Raw genomic sequence first — 22,282 nt, forward strand, 5'->3', positions numbered from 1 at the left:
TACATATTTATAGTCCAGCGGACTTTCTAATGTGGGCGTGCACTAAACCGTGCACGAGATAAACTCTAACTTTTAATCTAGATACAATCTACTATAATTAAAGATACACGGGCAACCTAGCCCAAATTCTCCGTGCAAGGCCGCTTCATAGATCTTCCATGTGTAATCTTCCAAGCCCATCTTGATCGCGGCCCACCTCCTGATTTAGCCAAAATCTGGTGATAACACATGCCCCCCTGGTTTTGGTAATGATAATTTCAAAACCACCCTTTTTTTTCTCTGAGGGGTCATGTCACGGCAGAGCAGAACCTGTCGCGAGCATGCTTCATCATGACGACTTGCCTTCCCAACTTTCTCGCACGATTTGACAGTTTTGGCACCATGTCCTCGACAACTGCTCGAAAATTAAAACCCCCATCTCCTTTTATTTAACCGCATCGAACAGTTCTCCTCTTCTCCCCTCCCGCGTTAGCACTCCAAAAAACCCTCTTCTGCAACCATGCCTTCTTCCTCTTCCTCTTCTTCTTCATCGGATCTTTCCCACGTGTCCTCTCCCATCCGGGAGTCGACGCCCTCGTGGGGTACGCAGGCGGCGTACGACATCCTCGCCCCAACGGCATGGGACAAAGAGGACCACGACTCCTCCGTCTGGTCCGAGGATGACAAATCCCCGACCGACGGGGAGAGCGACCTCCGCTTCCTTGCCGACGGGAACCGGAGGAGGAAAGCGATGACGATCGCTTCTCCCGGGCGAGACTTCACCACCTCCGAAGAGGTGAAGGAGGAGGAAGAGGAGGAGGATGACGACGACAGCCTCCCCGACGAGCCGCCGGCCAAGCGCCATTGCCCCCGGCCGGGGAATCCGAGCGACTTCGACAAGTGCCGGCGACGACGACGACGAGGAGGATGAGGACAACGAAGGTCCCGCCGGCGGCCGGCCGGAGCCGGCCGACGACGAGCCGGCCGGGAGCAGCTCCGACGGCGGCGATGAAGGCGATGACGAGGGCTGTAACAGCCCGTAGATAGGGACCCCTAGCTAGGATCGAGTAGCAGTAGACGGGGCAATGTATCCCCTTAGCACTCCCTTTTGAGAGCAATCAGCTCTTCGGTGTAAGAAATCTGGCACATCAATGAAGAAATTCCCCAATTCGATTTTGCCGATTTCCTCTAGGATAATTTAGCCGATTGTCCTTCGTACTGATTCCGCCGATCGTCAATCTGGTCAATGCCCAATAAGCCGATGGCAGCGCGTCGGTTCCTCACGATAAATTTCGACATGGATCCACCCGGACCCAAACTCCTTGTCGAACAAGGTCAAACCACAATCGCGCAAATCCTAGGACTTGCAAATGCAGATCTCTCAAGATGGCATGTTAAACCTAGCGGCAAAACTCCTGAAATAATGTCCGGTTTCCTTATTAATTTCAGACATTCTCTTGCCGCATTATCCTCTCCGAATTCCGCTCGCTTAGCTCCGGCAGCTTCCCTCTGCAACAATCCACTGTCTTTCGAACGAGTTTGTTATGAAGAGTGAGCCGATTTCGACAAAATCGGCTAAACCTTCGAGGGTGAGCTGCCCCCCGAGCCTCAGCCAAGGCGAGGATAAAGAATGGACCATCACCAGCTTCCAACTGTGGTGCCGCATCTACCGATTCCAACAAATCGGTTCCCCGCATCATTGATATTTCTGGGCGGGCTCAATCACGTCCAAGAGAGCTATCCCTGCAGGGCCACCAGCCGATCACCTTTCTTCCGTTGACAGCCGATACGGTGGATGATTACCCACAGCCTCCATGGTCACGGCTGATTTGCATGCCAACATTCCTCCGACAAGATCGCCGAACCGGCGACCTGGCAACTTTGCGCACTTGTACTAAGGTCGATGATCGTGCATCGGCTCTGCATCATGACACACCTCAAAAAGGATCGTTAATCCTGATCATGAATCTAACCGGCCCATCTACCAGCTTTCAGTGCGGTGTCCACGACAGAGCCCCGGGCTTGTCGCCGAATCAACAAAATCGGCTTCCGTAGCAAAGGATCCTTCAGGGCAACCGCCCCCGAGCTTCTTCAGTTCAATCCTTGCGCCTTGTTGACCAGATCGGCTCATTATCTTCGGCAGGCTGCAGCAATCTTCCGGTGAAGGTGTCCCCGCATTTCTGACGCCCTCCCGATGGCCTCGTCATCGGCGGTTCTCCTGGTCTTGGAAGAGATATGTTCCCTTCGTTAGGCTCACCCCTACCCTGACTTGTACGTTTATGCTGCCGATCTTGGAGACTTGCGAATGGGAACTAGGGGTCCTTGAAGGGAAAATCCACCCCCTGCTCCATTGATTCTTAAGTCGATGTCTGCACATCGGCTATGCTCGAATTTTTTTGAATTTTCGGCCGACTTGTGTATCGGCCCCCATGCTCCAATACCCATCATCAAAGGATGAGACGCTTCTACTGCATATCCTCGTGTTTTATCCACTCAGGTGCCCCCGGAGCCGATTCTGTCAAGAAAATTGATGGTGTCGGCTCTGTTGGATAACATGTTGAACCCAGGCAGAATGGATGTTGAGGATAATTCTGGCCGATCGCTAGAATCGGCCTCCCATTGCTCTCTCGGTGAGGGTTTTGTTATGTCCCTTCACAAATCTTTTGGGGCCGATCACAAGGATCGGTCTCGCCACGTTTATCCATCGACATTTGCTTTTGTTACACGGTCAGGCCGGTGGATAAAACCAGCCTAACCCCGTTCTTTGTCACGTCGATGCGCTCACAGCTCGTCCAAATTGATACACCGAGAGCGGCTCTTGGCCTCGATGTCTCCCAAATGTCCATGCCGGTCTGTTGAAACCTCGACCGAATCATCTCGCACGGACGACTTCTACTTCATCTCCATCCCACTGTATCAGGCATTGGTGCATCGTGGATGGAATGCAACAGTTGGCGTGGATCCAATCCCTCCCTAGTAGGACAGCGTAGGTACTCTTGCTGTCGACGATAAATAATGTCGTAGGGACAGTTTTCCTTCCTACGGTCAGATCCACATTCAGAACACCTTGCGCGTCAGATGCTTGGCCGTTGAAATCGCTCAGTGTTACGTTGGTCTTGATCGGATCCGAGCTGGAGCGTCCCAACCGACGCAAAGCATGGAGTATGGCATAATGTTGATCGCCGCTCCGTGTCTACCAACATCTTGTTGACAGAGCTGCCCATTGATGTAGCCTCGCAAGTACAGGGCCTTCATATGCCTGTAACTTCTTTCTTTTGGCTTCTCAAAGATGACCGGCCGTGGGCCGCAGTCTAATTGCGCCACAGGTGCTTCATACAAACTTGGAGCGCTAAACTCCGTCGGAAGAATGAAGACCATGTTCGTGCCAGCCGATGTATCATCATCGGCTTTCCTCTGCTTGGGGCGCCACTCTTTTCTTTGTGGCCGACCTTCTTCGTCCAGTGGTTCGCCGGATTTTGGCGGCCGTATCAGGCCGTGCCTTCCTTAGCGTGTGCAGGTACAATCTTTCAGCCTTCTTCCAACCCACGCGTACGCTGAACCCTTCGCTTTTGGGAACGGCCGAGCCCATCGTGGCACCACCCGGGCCGATGATATTTATCTTCTTCATCATCGTCCTCTAGTTCCTCGAGATCTTTCACCCGAGCGGACTCGCCGTGCTTGTTCCGAGGTGGAGAGGCCCTAGACGCTCGAACACGGACACGATAGCGGCACCCTTCTTCCTTTGTTTGCATTCTGGGCGCTCTCGATCATTGGCAATAGGCTCATTCCCGAGTCCCAAGCAATGTTTGAAGAACGGACGGGCCCCGATGCCTATCCATGTTATCCTGCCCCCGTGACCTTCCTTCAGCGCGACGATTGTATCCGTCGTCGCTCCTATCATGCTGACGGTACCTCCTGACCTCTGCATCAGACCGACAATTCCTTTCATCATCTACGTCGTAGTGCCGATGTCGGTCGTGCTGCTGCTCATATTTGTGGAGGAGGCGCTCGGAGAGTGGACGCTGATACCGCACGCGCCTTATTCCCTCTCCCGCCGTGCACCGCCTCGTCATCATCTCGGGCCGGTCGCGTGGATCGGCCCCCTCTTCATCGTTGCCACGGGAGTGGCTGCTTTCCGCTTCGTCTTTGCCATGGCGGCTTGCAAGCCCTGCCATGTTGACACCAAAGGAGAACTTTGGCTGGCCTATGGAGTGGCTGAGATCCACCATGTTGACGCCAGGCGACGGACTTGAGTCTCTAATCGAGCTTGATGTCGTGCGGCCGGGTCTTCTCAGAGGAGCCGATGAGTTCGGCTTCGAGGGTTGCCTTGATCTCGTCGTGTTTCCTTTTGAGCTCCTCGGGCAGATCCTCGTACTTCGAGCCGACCCGGTGCGCTCTTCCGACGGGGCGACAGGTCCACTCCATCGAGTGCGCCTTCAGGTGTGAAACCCTTCCACCTCGACGCCATGGGAGCGGGTTCGGTGGAAGGAGCCGATGAGTTCGGCTTCGAGGGTTGCCTTGATCTCGTCATGCTTCTTCTTGAGCTCATCGTGCGATCCTCGTACGTGACCGGAGTGTCTTCCGCCATCTCGGATGTAGATGGCGATGTCGTGGATGTCGTCGACCGTCCCACCGGGCGTGCCGCGAATGTGCTGACGTCGAATCCCCCGGCGGGCAGAGACGGTCAACACGGTAGAGCCGGGAACAACTAGGGCTGCGGCTGGCCCCGGGCCCTCGCAGCGACGGCCCGCAAAGCCTCCCGGTCGCACGCGCCGATGTTTATCACAAGGGCGTGCCACCCGACCTATACCTGGTCGGAAGGTGTGGATGATGCCTCGCTTAGTTTCTCGCAGGGCACACACGTAAACATTAAATACGAGCCTCGATCGGCTCTCGTTATCCCGTGAATCGGCTCAAAGAGCCGATCCACCCATGATTCGGACGGGTGTCCGAATATATGGTGGTCCCGCTTGATCAAGGTAAAGCTAACGAGATCTACGACGATCTAGGGTTTTCACCGCATAATCGGATCGTCCTACTCCAGGTTGGGCCTCGCGGCCACGCACGGTGATCGTAAGCCGATCCTAAACAAGGCCTAAAAACCAACACGAGGTTGATCCTCGGAACATCCTCGCTTAGGGCCAACGAACGACACCCTACGTGCCGCCGGATCCTCCCCCTTTGTAAGGCCTAACTATTGCGTATATTAAACTAATCCTTGTAGAACAAGGAGCAATCGTAACGGATCAGATCTACTAAACTATGATCAAGCGGGTGCCGCCCTACACCTAAGATAGGTGTAAGGGCGGCTAGACATGCAAGGGTTGCACTACGAAAGCATGTAATATGAAGAACAATGCTAACCCTAACATGGCTAAGATAACTACGTTGCTCGCCATCAAAAAGGCTTCAGCACGAGCAACGCATGAACAACGTAGGCAGGCTTAGTGCCGCCTAGATCGCAAGATGCGATCTAGGCAGCATGATGCTTACCGGTAGAAACCCTCGAGACGAAGGAGTTGGCGATGCGCCGAGATTTGTTTGTGGTTGAACGTTGGTTGTTGTTTATTCCATAAACCCTAGGTACATATTTATAGTCCAGACGGACTTTCTAATGTGGGCGTGCACTAAACCGTGCACGAGATAAACTCTAACTTTTAATCTAGATACAATCTACTATAATTAAAGATACACGGGCAACCTAGCCCAAATTCTCCGTGCAAGGCCGCTTCATAGATCTTCCATGTGTAATCTTCCAAGCCCATCTTGATCGCGGCCCACCTCCTGATTTAGCCAAAATCTGGTGATAACAATGTTAAAGCTATCAAATCTTGCAGAGAAGTTGATAAGGCAAGGCATCATGATGAAGGATACTGCGACGGTTCTGCTCTGCCACGACATGACCCGACGAAGAAAAAACAGAGTGATTTTGGAATTGTCATTTCCAAAACCAGGGGGCATGTGTTATCACCAGAATTTGACCGGGTCGAGGTGGGCCGCGATTAAGATGGGCTTGAAGAATATACCCGGAAGAAATACATGAATCGGCCTTGTATACAAAGTTTGGGCTAGTTTGCCCGTGTATCTCGTAAATATAGTAGGATACGTGTCGGTTAGATAGAATTTGGCTCGTGCACGGTTGGGATTACTCCCACGTTAGGAAGTCTACGGACTATAAATATGTATCTAGGGTTTATGAAATAAACAACAATCACGTTCATCACAAACCAATCTAGGCGCATCGCCAGCCCCTTGTTTCGAGGGTTTCTTCCGGGTAAGCATCATGCTGCCTAGATCGCATCTTGCGATCTAGGCAGTAACGTTTATTCGTTGTTCATGCATTGCTCCCGCTGAAGCCTTGTTGATGGCGAGAAACGTAGTTATCATAGATGTGTTAGGGTTAGCATTGTTTCATCATATCATATGCTTTCGTCCATGCGACCCTTAGACGCCTAGCCGCCCTTACACCTATCTTAGGTGTAAGGGCGGCACCTCGCTTGATCGTTATTTAGTAGATCCGATCCGTTATGATTGCTCCTTGTTCTTCAAGGATTAGTTTAATATCTGCATAGTTAGGCCTTGCAAACGGGTTGAAGGATCCAGTGAGCACGTAGGGTGTAGTTTGCTAACCCTAGATGAGATGTTCCGGGATCAACTTCATGTTGGTTTTTAGGCCTTGTCTAAGGTCGGTTTATTATTACCGTGCGTGGCTGCCAGGCTCAATCACGTGTAGGATGTTCCGATTATGTGGTGAAAACCCTAAATCGTCGTAGGTCGTTTTAGCTTTATATTGATCAAGCAGGACCACCATGTAATCGTATACCTCATACGGATCGTGGGTGGATCAGCTCCTTGAGCCGATTCACAGGACAACCTGAGAGCCGATCGAGGCTCGTATTTAATGTTTACGTGTATGCCATGCAGGAAACTAAGCGAAGAAAATCCATCACCTTCCTGACCAGGTATAGGTCAGGTGGCACGCCCTTGCACCAGCATCGGACGTGCGTGCCGAGGCTTTGCGGGCCGTCGCTCGAGGGACCAGGGCCAGCCGCAGTCCTGGGAGCCTCCCGGCTCTACTGTGTTGCCCGTCGCTGCTCGCCGGTGGGTTTCTGACCGCAACAGATGCAGATGCTAGAGATGATGATGGCAGACCGCGAAGCCGAGAGAGCTGAACGCCAAGCCAACATTGCCGCACTGCAGCAGATTGCTCAGAACAACAACGGCCATGGAAACCACGACCACCCTGGGTCAAAACTAAAGAACTTTCAAAACACCAACCCACCTATTTTCAGCAAGACCGAAGAGCCCCTCGATGTCGATGACTGGCTCCAGACAATGGAGAACAACCTCGAAGTTGCGGGAGTTGAAGCCACAGAGAAAGTACTGTTCGCCACCCACTACCTCAGTCGGACCCGCACGAGCCTCGGTGGACCAGCCGCCCGCGCAATGAATGCGGGACGGATGATGACCCGGGAAGACTTCAAGCTGAAGTTTAGCAAGTATCACGTGCCCCAAGGACTCGATCAAGAAGATGAGAGACGAGTTCCGTGAACTCAAGCAAGGCAGAATGTCGGTGGTAGAATACCGCGACAGGTTCCTCACCTTGTCAAGGTATGCCCCCGACGAAACCGACACCAATGAGAAGAGGAAGGAGAGATTTCTGAACGGACTGCATGATGAGATGCAGACTGTGCTGGTCAACATTCCCTTTGCCGACCTAGAAGCCCTGGTGGACTCAGCCATCCAGATGGAAGGGAAACTACACCAAGACAATGAGAACCGCAAGCGCCGTATGATGCCCCAGAATGGACCCAACAATGCTCAGAAGTACCGCGGCAATTCATCTGGAGGATTTGCCCCAAGATACAACAAGCCCCCGGCTCAGACATACCGCCCAAGCAACAACCACCACCACCACAACAACAACAACAACCAGAACACCAACAACAACAATAACAATGGCAACCGCACCAACAACAACCCCCACCCCAATGGCAACAACAACAACCCCAATACTGCCCAAATGACTGGAAGCAACACTGTTCCCGTCAACCCCAAGGACAAGTCCACCATCAACTGCTATGAATGTGGAGTTGTGGGTCACTACTCCAATGAGTGCCCCAAGAAGCTTTCCAAGATTGCCGCCAACACCGCTGCACCTGCTCAAAAACCAGCGCCGCTTTGCCGCAAGAAGGAACCAGAACAACCGCAACGGCCGCCTCTACCACATGACTGCAACAGAAGCACCAGAAGCACCTCAGGCCATGCCAAGTATGTTTTCCTGTTCAATCACATCGCCCAATCTCTCTTAGGAACCTAACTTTTCTTAAAATCTCGGGACGAGATTTGTTTAAGGGGGAAGGGTTTGTAACACCCCAAATTTTTAAAAAAATGAGAAAATGAATTTCCTTTTTCCAAAAATGAGAACCAACAAAAACTTTTCTTACATAGAGTGCTATGCATAGTGCTCATACCTAATACTTGTGCTTTTCCCTGATGAGTGTTACTATGTTTGTGTGATAAACCCTAAAACCCTAAAGTGATCAAGTGAAGATCACATACCAAATAAAATAGAAAGAAATCAAATAAGAAAAACCATAAACCCTAACCTTCTCAAGTTCAAGTGGATCTATTTTGAGAAACCAAAATAAAAGACATATGTGGGCATATAGCCCTAATAGGTAAATCTTGAACCCTACCTTTCTTATTTTTGCTAAATGGTGGTGAACCATGATGAACCCTACTAAACCCTAAACCCCATCCCTCTTGTCACTAACCTTGGGAAAAACAAAATAAAAAGGAAGGATCTTAAATAAGAAAAAGGCATATGCAAGCCTATGGCTACTTTTTGCAAATGCTCCAACTTTGAGTGTTGACCTAGGTAGATGTTTTGAAATACATCACGCACTCAACAAAGTACTTACCAACCAATTCAAGTGAGAATTAAAATAAAATCAAACATATGCATAGAGGTATATGTGGCACTTAGCCAAAATATCAAATCTTACCCTAGGCATCCCCATTGTCCTAAAATGGTTTGAACTTTGTACCCAACTCAATCTAACATCAAATAAACCTCACTCTTGTCAAAATGAAGCAAAGAAAAATAAAAGAATAAGAAGTAGGAAATCACAAAACCCTCACATATGGTGTATGCCATTTTTTCAAATCTTTGACCTAGACCAATTTGGCCTTCACCATTAGTTGTATTATGTTACTAAACACTTATTACAACATTTGTAATCAAAGAAACACAAATCAAATCAAATTTAAACTCAATTTGTGAACACATAGAATAATGGTCAAATCTGTCTTTTATAATCTGGTCCCTACTTTGAGCCCTTGTATTTCAAGTTTTTCAAACTAAACTTTCCCATTCCTTTGCACCTCATCCAAGATCACATCAAGGTGAACAACTTTTGTAAAGACCACCATATCAAAATCATCTTGGATCAAAAACTATGCCCATGCAAAGTTGGGACTTTTTAACATGTGCAACAATCTCACATTTTGCAAATTTGCATTTCTTTGATTTTTAAAATTCCACCACCACTTGTATTTGTCTATGGTCATTTGCAACCTATCCAAATGAACCATTTTCAAATTTTGGAACCACCTGAGCTCAACCAATTTTGGCAAAGTTTGCAATTTTCAAATATGGAACAAATCCAAAACACTATTTGGCATAGTGTTGGCCTAACCCCAAGTGCACACTCCACTCTACCTTGTCCCCTGGTCCCTTCTATCTCTATTAAACCCAATAGCAACCTAGGAGGAGAGCCACCCAGGGCAAGCCCTAACCATGCCGGCCATGGACATGCCACCTCACTCCCTCTCTATTCTCTCAACCCTAGCACCAGCAACCTTGCCCCATAGCCTCTCCTTGGTCCCCTGTGGTGACCCGGCATACCACTGCATGGTGTAGTATGCAAGTCTGATACAACACCAATGAAACACCGTTCCACTACTATTATATAGCTCAGAGTGGTACAACAGAAACATATGCGGGTCCAAGGCATGTCTATAGAATTACAAACGTACTCGCTACGTAAGATCGACAGACGCCTCCTACTTTACAATGAGGTAAATCTGCAAATAAACTCCAGAAGAATGACTCGTAGTCTAATCCTATCACGAACTCTAATGGTAGAGTATTTAACTAGCTATAAAGGCTAAGAATAGATTCTAGCTAAATAGGAGCTAGGTTTAGGAAGCTAGTTCCCTTCTATAGCTAAACTAGGTCTTCTCCTTGTTGGATGTGGTATCTGACTCTTCTGTCAGGGTCCTTTCTCTTGAAGTAGTTGTTGACTCCTCGGCCTTCGAGTTGTACTGTAGATCCTCCTTCGATGCCTCCATATCTAAGCAGGGGATTTAAGAGTGGGATGAGTACGAGCGTACTCAACAAGTTCATTATAGGAAAGAGGTGTTTAATGCACTAGCTACGGCATTAGACCGGAAAGTCTAATACCAATGCAGGTTTTCATAATCATTTCTTCAAAAGGTTGCTTTTATTCGTAAGAACTATGTCCGTCAGCCTTCACCGGTTTACTAGAACTTCATGGAGCTCCTTTACGGCCGCGTTCGCAGCCTCCATATCCCGAACGAGGAGTGACAGGTCACGGTTCTTTACACTCTGCAGAGGTGTGTTGCTTTACCCATAAGAGATCTTAACCTTGGTGCCAACCGGGCGCGCAACCCGTCCACACTTCCTATGGTGTGAGGCCCGGTATAAGGTCTAGCCAATCATGTTCCTCCGCTACCTTGAACACCCACCCTTTGTTGCAGACTCCGACCCTGGGTCCACGCCGGTCCCATTATTCCCATAGATTTCAGGGTGGACCCCGACCACGACGACAATGTAGGGCTCTACCATACATTCCTACGCCGGCAGCTGCAACCCATCATAGACCTCATTACCGTTGGGACTTCTACGGGTTCCCACCCCTGCATCATGTCTCGCAAGATCATGTGCACCCAAGTAATGAGCATCCGTTGATGAACGAGAGGTGGAAACACTTTTGACTACTCCGTCCCACTCCGGATCTTATGGTTAACACGGGTATTACGGCACAAGAATCACTGGACGACATTTGTTGTTAATCCTAGATGGATATAAACCCTTGCAATGGAACCTCCACCATATCAACACAATCCATGGTTCCATTGCCAACCACATAGTCATATTCATAGTTATGAAAATAGTGGTTTTGGTTTTTATGCAATAGTGATAATCATAGTACTTTGCAAGTAATTTGATAAAGATACTCGAATGACATGAGCAAGCGATGAACTTGCCTTTATTGACTGCAAGATTATGCAGTCAAGGTCTTCAATACGCAATAACTCCAAATTCTGAAATAGCATCATCGTCCGGTAAGGACGATGTTGAAAAGATTGGCAAGGATGCAATAATGCATAAGAATGAGATGCAATCGCTCTAAGCGTGACCTAACCCCGATGATTTAGGATTAGTGAGTGGTAATGATTAGTTCAAGTGTGTTGCACTTTTAGAGTGATTCACAAACAAGGTTCTTATTAAGGATTGGTTGCTTAGTATCATAAACAGGTGTTGCAATATATTATAACAATAATACTAATAGCACACAACAATAATATTTGGTATAGTCCTAACATGTAATGAATAGTGGTTGGTTTTAGTACTATATGTCATGGTTAATGGTTGATTATTATATACTTCAAAAGGATAACTTTTGGAGAACATGTTCTTTAATAAAAAAACAAGTATGATAATCAGGGTTGTGGAGTTCTATGGTTTATTATGGGTTTCAACTAGTTTTAGGGTAAGTATTAGTTGGATCCCAACAATGTTGGATTCATCAACACCAAGGGCTTGTAAGGTTGAGTTAAGCCTAGGCATCTTGAGCAATTTATTATAAATAGTTGCTATCAAGGTTGGTATACCTTGCTGGTGATAGCTGGTTATTGGCTATAGGTCCTATTAGGCAGGATTGATGATGATTCCTTATTTTCTTCAAAAGAATAACTTTTGAAGAACATACTTCTTACAAAATAAGAAGTATTACAATTAAGGTTGAGGTTGTCTTGTATTAGCCATTGGATCTCTAAGTAGAGAATGGTTGGTTCTTAATTAGGATGGTTCATAATTATTCAACACTAGTAGGGTTTAGTGGAACAGGGTTATGTAATTTTAAAATAGTAGGTATAGTTGCTATTAGGGTTCATCATAATGGTGTGATACTACTTCGTGATAAATAAGGATGATGGCTTTGGTACTAGGATCTAGGGTTTTCATTTGGTTAACCCTACTTAATTATTTAGGTCTGATGAAGATGAACACATGGGTTACCCATATATTAGTGCTAGGTCTTCTACATTTCATGTGTTCAAGACAAGTATTTAGTTGCTACTATGTTTCTATGATTAGGGAAGTAGGTACCATGATCACATGTTCTAATCTAGGGTTTTAGGTTTAGGACAATTTAGGGTTCACATGTACTAATGGAACTAGGGTCTAAATGGCATTAGGGTTTTAGGATTACACATGAAATGATGAGCTGTAATATTATTTACTATAGAATTAGGGTTTGCTATTTACCACATAGTCCTATGATTAATAACTTCATTTTAAAGTTGAAGTTCTTAATAACTTGGGAATAAAAATAATATTGAATTTGGCATTTTATTATTTTTAAACAATTAATAATTAAGGTAATTATTAATTAGGGTTTAAATTTCCCTAATAAAGATTTAATAGGATTGCAAATAAAGAAAATTAGTTTTCATGTTTTCTTTATTTGCTTATTGGTTTTATTGAATTTATAAATGGTTTCTTAATTTCTGAATTTTTACTTGTATTTAGAATTTAAAATTAAAGGCTTAAATAACAAGTATTAAATAATTGAATTTTTATTAAAAATAAAAATTTCATTTTATATTTGTATTGGATAGATTTTTCTTTTATAAGAATTTTGATATCTTATTTGTATTTTTCTGAGCTTTTATGATTTTTATACATTATTTCAAAGTTTCAGGTATTTTCTGTAATTTGAAATTAAACCGAAATACTAAACACACCCGAACTGGTCTACACCCAGTGGCTGACTGGTGGGCCTTAGGCCACTCCAGCTGCCACGCAGGCGTGGACCAAGTCCATCTGCTGACGAGGCACAGGAGCACACTGCCGGCGAGGCAGTTGTTGCCGGCGATGGCGATTCCGGCCAGTAGGGCACAGACGAATGGGCGAGCCAGACGCAGCACTACACGCTGAACAATTTGTAGGCGGCGCCCCCAGCGAATGGTCACCGGAATAGATCCCGCGAGCACATACCGCGGCGGCGGATGCAGTTAAACGGCGCGGCGAAGCTACGGTGTATAATCGACCGAGGCGAGCATGCGAGGAGCTTCAGCGACTCACCAGGAGTACGCAGGGCTTGACGGCGTGGCTCGCCGTGGTCTGGTTCGCCGGAATTGGGTGTCGCCGGCCGTCGGAGAGACGAGCTCGACGGAGACGCTCCAGGGCACCTTGGCTTAATTCCTTTTGCAGGAAGAGCAAGGAGAGGATGGCGATGACGATGGTGTCATCGGCGAGGCTCGGGGAGGTCCTATTCGACGGCGATGACCGGAGGCCGTACGGGCTAGGGTTTCGTCTTGGGCAGAATTTGAGCAGAGGACGAAGAATTTCGGGGCTAGGGTTCGCCGTGGTATTTATACGGAGCCTAAACGTGCCTTGTCACGCCGACGGTCGAGGAGATGGCGCCAACGCGAGGGGAAACGGAGCACGGCGTCTCGCTGGCCTCCCGTACACGAAGAGGATGAGGATGAGCCTCTCCTCCGATATTTGATCGAAAGGGTACGTGGGCTGCTCTTGGGTGGTGGCTTGGGCCGTGTTGCTAGGCTGCTGCTGGGCTGCTGCGTGGGCTGTCCAACCAGGTGAGGCAGGTAAGCTTCCTCTTCTATATTTTTTTTCTTTTCTTTTCTTTTCTGTTTTATAATTCTATTTTATATTTATTATTTGAATTCATTTATGAATTCAATACTGTTTGTAAATAATTTGTAATGATGCTCATTTATTCAAGATTTAGTTTACTGACTATTGTTTCCTTGTTCTATTTTGAATTCATATTTTATATTGAATTACTTGCATATTTGTGAATAACATTTGGACCTAATCTTATATTTTTACTTTAATTCTCTTTTTATTATGCAATCAATTCTGTTTAGAATGATGAGAGTTATACTTTTATCTCAAAGTATTACAGAGTTTGTTACTATGTCTTGGTTTCCATTTGAGGAATTAGTCACTGACATTTCATGTGAACAACATTTTCTTAGGATTTTGTAGGTTTGATAATAATCCAAATTCAAGGTTAGTATTAGTTATATATTTTAAATATAACTTAAAATCCTAGAGTATGCATTATTCTCCTCAAGGTTGGGCTTTATTTACAAAGATAAGTGGGTGATCACCACCCATGGATTTAATTATGAGTTTAAGCACTAGATGTTTCTTAGGGTTAATTTGTGAAGCATAGAATTCAGCTAATGAGCATTTCTTAGGGTGATAATGATATTTACCTAATGGCAATTGGTTGGAATCTCAATTATGGCCTAGGTTCATATTATGATCACCATAGTGATGCATAAACTAGGGTTGAGATACAATTCTAGTTTATAGAATTGGGATGACATCATATTGCATGTGCTAGGGTTAATCTCCCCTAACCAGGATGAGATGGTGGCTTAATTAACATTTTATGTTCTCCTTTAGTTACTAAGATATTGAGAATTGGTTTTATATTCTACCTGTTAACTTCTATTACTATCCTCAATTTATCACTAAAGTAACTAAAGTTGTTGTAGTTCTTTTTATAGTTAACTTTGGTCATATGGATGGATGGTTTCTCACCATATTAAGTATGGGGTTTTACTCTAAGGTTTTCTTGGTTCTTTATTTTATGAAATATAGGTATGGTAGGATCCTACTTATGATCACCAAATGGTTCACAAGTAAAGGTTGGGATATAGGTCTAGGGTTGCTCACTAGTGATCCCCCTATGATTTCATGTGGTGAATAAGATCTAAGTCATATAAGTGTTAGCATTTGGATTATTCTCCTATTTCTACAAAGCATGGTCATGGATTAAGCATGATCCACTTGTTCTTAATATCTCTACCCCAAGTTCTTAGGGTTTATGATCATCACTCAATTTATAATGATCAAGGTTTGGATTCCTAGGGATCTCTCATTAAATGGGTTCTCACTTCCATGATCAAGCATTGTCTAGATCAATTAAGGTATAGCACTTCTAATTTACCTTCTTGTATGGGACTACTATGATTGTCTCTATAGTTTATATCTCAGGAGAATGCCTGAGATAATATCTTATAGTGCTACTTAAGGAATGATGATTTAATCATCAGAACATATGGATAGTTATTTCCCTCAAACTCAAGTGTTGCCTCAACTAACTTGGGTGTAACACCATAGCTTGAGCTCTCTTATATAAGAATGGATTATTCTAGGTTATGGTGTACTCCTAATACTCTAGTTCAATGGTTGTCCTTTATTCTTAAATAGACAAAGCTATGGTTTGTATGATTGGTCTCTCTCATTTTGGGAAGGACTTTAATACTAACTTAAGGTTAGGCTCCATAGGGATTGATATGATCATCAATATCTATGTTTAACATAATTGGTTTCTCTCTCTAGGAGTGTCTTGAATAATATCCTAGGGTTCCTCTTAAAGATGATGATTTGAATACTTGGATGTATATCCAAGGTTTAGCTCAAGGTTTGTTATTGCTTCTCTAATAATTGTTATAGAACTCTCACCTCTCTAGGTTTGATGTACAATAATATGGAATAGAGAAGGATATATATTTCTAGAGTGGATCTCCTTGTTATGTTTCCAAGAATGAAATAATATGAATACCATGAGGTTCATGGTAGGATCATGGATTTGTTTAAGACATGGAAAAGATGAGTGAAGAATAGTTTCTCCAATTATTGTTACTTGATTTCCAATTAAATGGATGTTCATATGTTATGGCAAGGAATACCATGTGGTGATCTTTAATAAGATCAAGTAGTTGATCATTGATTAATAAGTTCTTGTGTTGATTTTAATTCCATTTGATCTAATCCCTTAGATCAAATTCTCTCTACCCAAAACAAGGTTTTAGCAAAGTCACATTGAGGTTTATAGCACTTGGCTTGATGATCTACTTCAATTCCATCAAGGTCAAGCGAAACTTCAGTTACTGTGACTGTTTTACTTTAAAGCGCGAAAATTCCCCAGATTTTCTATGCATGAATGCAATGCACACATCTGTTTCCTCTATTTTTGTAACCCCAATACCTGGGATACTACAGTCTCTACCCCATAAACTAAACTTCGTCCTTGAAGTTTGAACTCTCTCACTTTTCGGAGTGTGGATCTGACTTGTGCAGACTAAATCTTTTCTCGAACTCCATGGTGATCTTACTGGATATAATTGAATACATCCCTTGTCCAGATTCTTCCTGGAATCTGATACGTCTCCAACGTATCGATAATTTCTTGTGTTCCATGCCACATTATTGATGTTATCTACATGTTTTATGCACACTTTATGTCATATTCGTGCATTTTCTGGAACTAACCTATTAACAAGATGCCGAAGTGCCGCTTCTCGTTTTCCGCTGTTTTTGGTTTCGTAAATCCTAGTAACGAAATATTCTCGAATCGGACGAAATCAACGCCAAAGTTCCTATTTTCATCGGAAGAATCCGAACACCCGGGAAGGACCGTAGGGGGGCCACAGGGCCACCAAACCCTAGGGCCGGCGCGGCCGGAGGGGGGCCGCGCCGCCCTATGGTGTGGCCCCCCGTCAGCCCTCCCGCGCCGCCTCTTCGCCTATATAAAGCCCCCGGATCGAAAACCCGATACCAATTGACGAAACCCACGTAAACCCGCGAGAGCCGCCGCCATCGCGAAGCCAAGATCCGGGGGACAGGATCTCTGTTCCGGCACCCTGCCGGAGCGGGGAAGTGCCCCCGAAGGCTTCTCCATCGACACCGCCGCCATCTCCACCGCCATCTTCATCACCGCTGCTCGCTCCCATGAGGAGGGAGTAGTTCTCCATCAAGGCTCGGGGCTGTACCGGTAGCTATGTGGTTCATCTCTCTCCTATGTGTGTCAATACAATAATCTCATGAGCTGCCTTACATGATTGAGATTCATATGATGATGCCTGTAATCTAGATGTCGTTATGCTAGTCAAGTGAGTTTTACTTATGTGATCTCCGGAGACTCCTCGTCCCACGTGTGTAAAGGTGACAAGTGTGTGCACCGTGTGGGTCTCTTAGGCTAGATTTCACAGAATACTTACTCATTGAATGGTATAGTGAGGTGCTTATTTATATCTCTTTAAGATTGCAGCATGTTGTATCACAATTTATCCATGTGCTACTCTAGTGATTTGTTATTAAAGTAGTTTATTCCTCCTGCACGTGTGTAAAGGTGACAGTGCGTGCACCGTGTTAGTACTTGGTTTATGCTATGATCATGATCTCTTGTAGATTATGGAGTTAACTATTGCTATGATAATATTGATGTGATCTATTCCTCCTACATATGCATGAAGGTGACAAAGTGTGCATGCTATGCTAGTACTTGGTTTAGTAGCGTTGATCTATCTTACACTTAAGGTTACTTAAACATGAGCATTATTGTGGAGCTTGTTAACTCCGGCATTGAGGGTTCGTGTAATCCTACGCAATATGTTCATCATCCAACAAAAGTGTAGAGTATGCATTTATCTGTTCTGTTATGTGATCAATGTTGAGAGTGTCCACTAGTGAAAGTGTAATCCCTAGGCCTTGGTCCTAAATACTACTGCGTTACTACTGCTTGTTTACTGTTTTACTGCGTTACTACTGCTGCAATATCACCACCATCAACTACACGCCAAGCACTTTTCTGCCACCGTTGCTACTGCTCATACTTATTTATACCACCTGTATTTCACTATCTCTTCGCCGAACTAGTGCACCTATTTGGTGTGTTGGGGACACAAGAGACTTCTTGCTTTGTGGTTGCAGTGGTTGCATGAGAGGGATATCTTTGACCTCTTCCTCCCCGAGTTCGATAAACCTTGGGTATCCACTTAAGGGAAACTTGTCGCTGTTCTACAAACCTCTCGCTCTTGGAGGCCCAACACTGTCTACAGGAAAGGAGGGGGAACGTAGACATCAAGCACTTTTCTGGCGCCGCTGCCGGGGAGGAAAGGTAAAAAGGCACTCATACTACGGTCCCAGGTAAAGTATTTTTCTGGCGCCGTTGTGTGTGTGCTCAAAGCTATTTCCTTTAGATCCTGCAATTGCATCTTGTTGTTTCTTGTTTACACTAGTTTGGCATAATGTACAAGAGTGAGCTTCTTATTCTATTTCCTGATTTAAAACATGGATTGTTTGATGCGAAAATTAAAAAACCTATGAAATCTTCTTTGCATGCTGGTAGTAATATTAGTATGAACGCTTTGAACACCATTGTTGACAATAATATAGAAAGTTCTAAGCTTGGGGAAGCTGGTTTCCATGATATTTTTAGTCCCCCAAGCATTGAGGAGAAAATTTTCTTTGATGATACTTTGCCTCCTATTTATGATGATTATAATGATAGTGGTCTTTTGGTGCCACCTACTATGGAGAGTGAATTTGATTATGATTACAATATGCCTCCTATATTTGATGATGAGAATAATAATGATAGCTACTTTGTTGAATTTGCTCCCACTACAACTAATAAAATTGATTATGCTTATGTGGAGAGTAATTATTTTATGCATGAGACTCATGATAAGAATGTTTCATTTGATAGTTATATTGTTGAGTTTGCTCATGATGCTACTGAAAGTTATTATGAGAGAGGAAAATATGGTTGTAGAAATTTTCATGTTACTAAAATGCCTCTCTATGTGCTGAAATTTTTGAAGCTACACTTGTTTTATCTTCCTATGCTTGTTACTTTGCTCTTCATGAACTTGTTTATTTACAAGATTCCTATGCATAGGAAGCATGTTAGACTTAAATGTGTTTTGAATTTGCCTCTTGATGCTCTCTTTTGCTTCACATACTATTTCTTGCGAGTGCATCATTAAAACTGCTGAGCCCATCTTAATGGCTATAAAGAAAGAACTTCTTGGGAGATAACCCATGTGTTATTTTGCTACAGTACTTTGTTTTATATTTGTGTCTTGGAAGTTGTTTACTACTGTAGCAACCTCTCCTTATCTTAGTTTTATGTTTTGTTGTGCCAAGTAAAGTCTTTGATAGAAAAGTAAGTACTAGATTTGGATTACTGCGCAGTTCCAGATTTCTTTGCTGTCACGAATCTGAGCCCACTGCCCTGCAGGAAGCTCAGAAAATTATGCCAATTTACGTGCATGATCCTCAGATATGTACGCAACTTTCATTCAATTTGAGCATTTTCATTTGAGCAAGTCTGGTGGCCTAATAAAATCCATCTTTACGGACTGTTCTGTTTTGACAGATTCTGCCTTTTATTTCGCATTGCCTCTTTTGCTATGTTGGATGAATTTCTTTGATCCATTGATGTCCAGTAGCTTTATGCAATGTCCAGAAGTGTTAAGAATGATTGTGTCACCTCTGAACATGTTAATTTTTATTGTCCACTAACCCTCTAATGAGTTGTTTCGAGTTTGGTGTGGAGGAAGTTTTCAAGGGTCAAGAGAGGAGGATGATATACTATGATCAAGGAGAGTGAAAGCTCTAAGCTTGGGGATGCACCCGGTGGTTCATCCCTGAATATATCAAGAAGACTCAAGCTGTCTAAGCTTGGGGATGCCCAAGGCATCCCCTTCTTCATCGACAACATTATCAGGTTCCTCCCCTGAAACTATATTTTTATTCGGTCACATCTTATGTGCTTTACTTGGAGCGTCTGTTTGTTTGTTTCTATTTTTTGTTTGTGTTTGAACAAATTGGATTACATCATGCTTGTGTTGGAGAGAGACACGCTCCGCTGGTTCAAATAAACATCTGTGTTCTTAGCTCATAATATTCATGGCGAAGTTTCCTCTTCGTTAAATTGTTATATGGTTGGAATTGGAAAATGATACATGTAGTAATTGCTATAATGTCTTGGGTAATGTGATACTTGGCAATTGTTGTGCTCATGTTTAAGCTCTTGCATCATATACTTTGCACCTATTAGTGAAGAATACATAGAGCATGCTAAAATTTGGTTTGCATAATTGGTCTCTCTAAGGTCTAGATAATTTCTAGTAAGGTGTTTGAACAACAAGGAAGACGATGTATAGTCTTATAATACTTGTAATATGTCTTTTATGTGAGTTTTGCTGCACTGGTTCATCCTTGTGTTTGTTTCAAATAACCTTGCTAGCCTAAACCTTGTATCGAGAGGGAATACTTCTCATGCATCCAAAACCTTGAGCCAAACAACACCATGCCATTTGTGTCCACCATACCTACCTACTACATGGTATTTCCTGCCATTCCAAAGTAAATTGCTTGAGTGCTACCTTTAAAATTCCATCATTCACCTTTGCAATATATAGCTCATGGGACAAATAGCTTAAAAACTATTGTGGTATTGAATATGTAATTATGCACTTTATCTCTTATTAAGTTGCTTGTTGTGCGATAACCATGTTTACCGGGGAACGCCATCAACTCATTGTTGAATTTCATGTGAGTTGCTATGCATGTTCGTCTTGTCTGAAGTAAGGGCGATCTACACCGAGTTGAATGGTTTGAGCATGCATATTGTGAGAGAAGAACATTGGGCCGCTAACTAAAGCCATGATTCATGGTGGAAGTTTCAGTTTTGGACAAATATCCTCAAATCTCTAATGAGAAAAGAATTAATTGTTGTCAAATGCTTAAAGCATTAAAAGAGGAGTCCATTATCTGTTGTCGATGTTGTCCCGGTATGGATGTCTAAGTTGAGAATAATCAAAAGCGAGAAATCCAAATGCGAGCTTTCTCCTTAGACCTTTGTACAGGCGGCATAGAGGTACCCCTTTGTGAAACTTGGTTAAAGCATATGTATTGCGGTGATAATCCAGGTAGTCCAAGCTAATTAGGACAAGGTGCGGGCACTATTGGTACACTATGCATGAGGCTTGCAACTTATAAGATATAATTTACATGATGCATATGCTTTATTACTACCGTTGACAAAATTGTTTCATGTTTTCAAAATCAAAGCTCTAGCACAAATATAGCAATCGATGCTTTTCCTCTATGGAGGACCATTCTTTTACTTTCATTGTTGAGTCAATTCACCTATTTCTCTCCATCTCAAGAAGCAAACACTTGTGTGAACTGTGCATTGATTCTTACATATTTGCATATTGCATTTGTTATATTGCTTTGCATTGACAATTATCCATGAGATATACATGTTATAAGTTGGAAGCAACCGCTGAAACTTAATCTTCTTTTGTGTTGCTTCAATGCCTCTACTTTGAATTATTTCTTTATGAGTTAACTTTTATGCAAGACTTATTGATGCTTGTCTTGAAGTGCTATTCATGAAAAGTCTTTGCTTTATGATTCAGCTTGTTTACCCATGTCATATACATTGTTTTGATCGCTGCATTCACTACATATGCTGTACAAATAGTATGATCAAGTTTATGATGGCATGTCACTCCGTAAATTATCTTTGTTATCGTTTTACTCGCTCGGGACGAGCGTAACTAAGCTTGGGGATGCTGATACGTCTCCAACGTATCGATAATTTCTTGTGTTCCATGCCACATTATTGATGTTATCTACATGTTTTATGCACACTTTATGTCATATTCATGCATTTTCTCGGAACTAACCTATTAACAAGATGCCGAAGTGCCGCTCTCGTTTTCCGCTGTTTTTGGTTTCGTAAATCCTAGTAACGAAATATTCTCGGAATCGGACGAAATCAACGCCAAAGTTCCTATTTTCATCGGAAGAATCCGAACACCCGGAAGGACCGTAGGGGGGCCACAGGGCCACCAAACCCTAGGCCGGCGCGGCCGCAGGGGGCCGCGCCGCCCTATGGTGTGGCCCCCTCGTCAGCCCCTCCCGCGCCGCCTCTTCGCCTATATAAAGCCCCCGGATCGAAAACCCGATACCAATTGACGAAACCCACGTAAACCTGCGAGAGCCGCCGCCATCGCGAAGCCAAGATCCGGGGGACAGATCTCTGCTCCGGCACCCTGCCGGAGCGGGGAAGTGCCCCCGGAAGGCTTCTCCATCGACACCGCTGCCATCTCCACCGCCATCTTCATCACCGCTCGTCGCTCCCATGAGGAG

The 22,282-nt window shown here is 44.4% G+C and overlaps 1 protein-coding gene across 1 annotated transcript in view; it reads left to right on the plus strand.

The window, feature by feature from the left end:
* LOC124663790 overlaps window positions 1-22,282 on the plus strand; it is a 38,778-nt gene that overhangs the window by 14,029 nt on the left and 2,467 nt on the right. The window lies entirely within an intron of this gene.

The sequence above is a fragment of the Lolium rigidum genome, chromosome 6 (assembly GCF_022539505.1).
Source record: "Lolium rigidum isolate FL_2022 chromosome 6, APGP_CSIRO_Lrig_0.1, whole genome shotgun sequence".
NCBI classification, from domain to species: Eukaryota; Viridiplantae; Streptophyta; class Magnoliopsida; order Poales; family Poaceae; genus Lolium; species Lolium rigidum.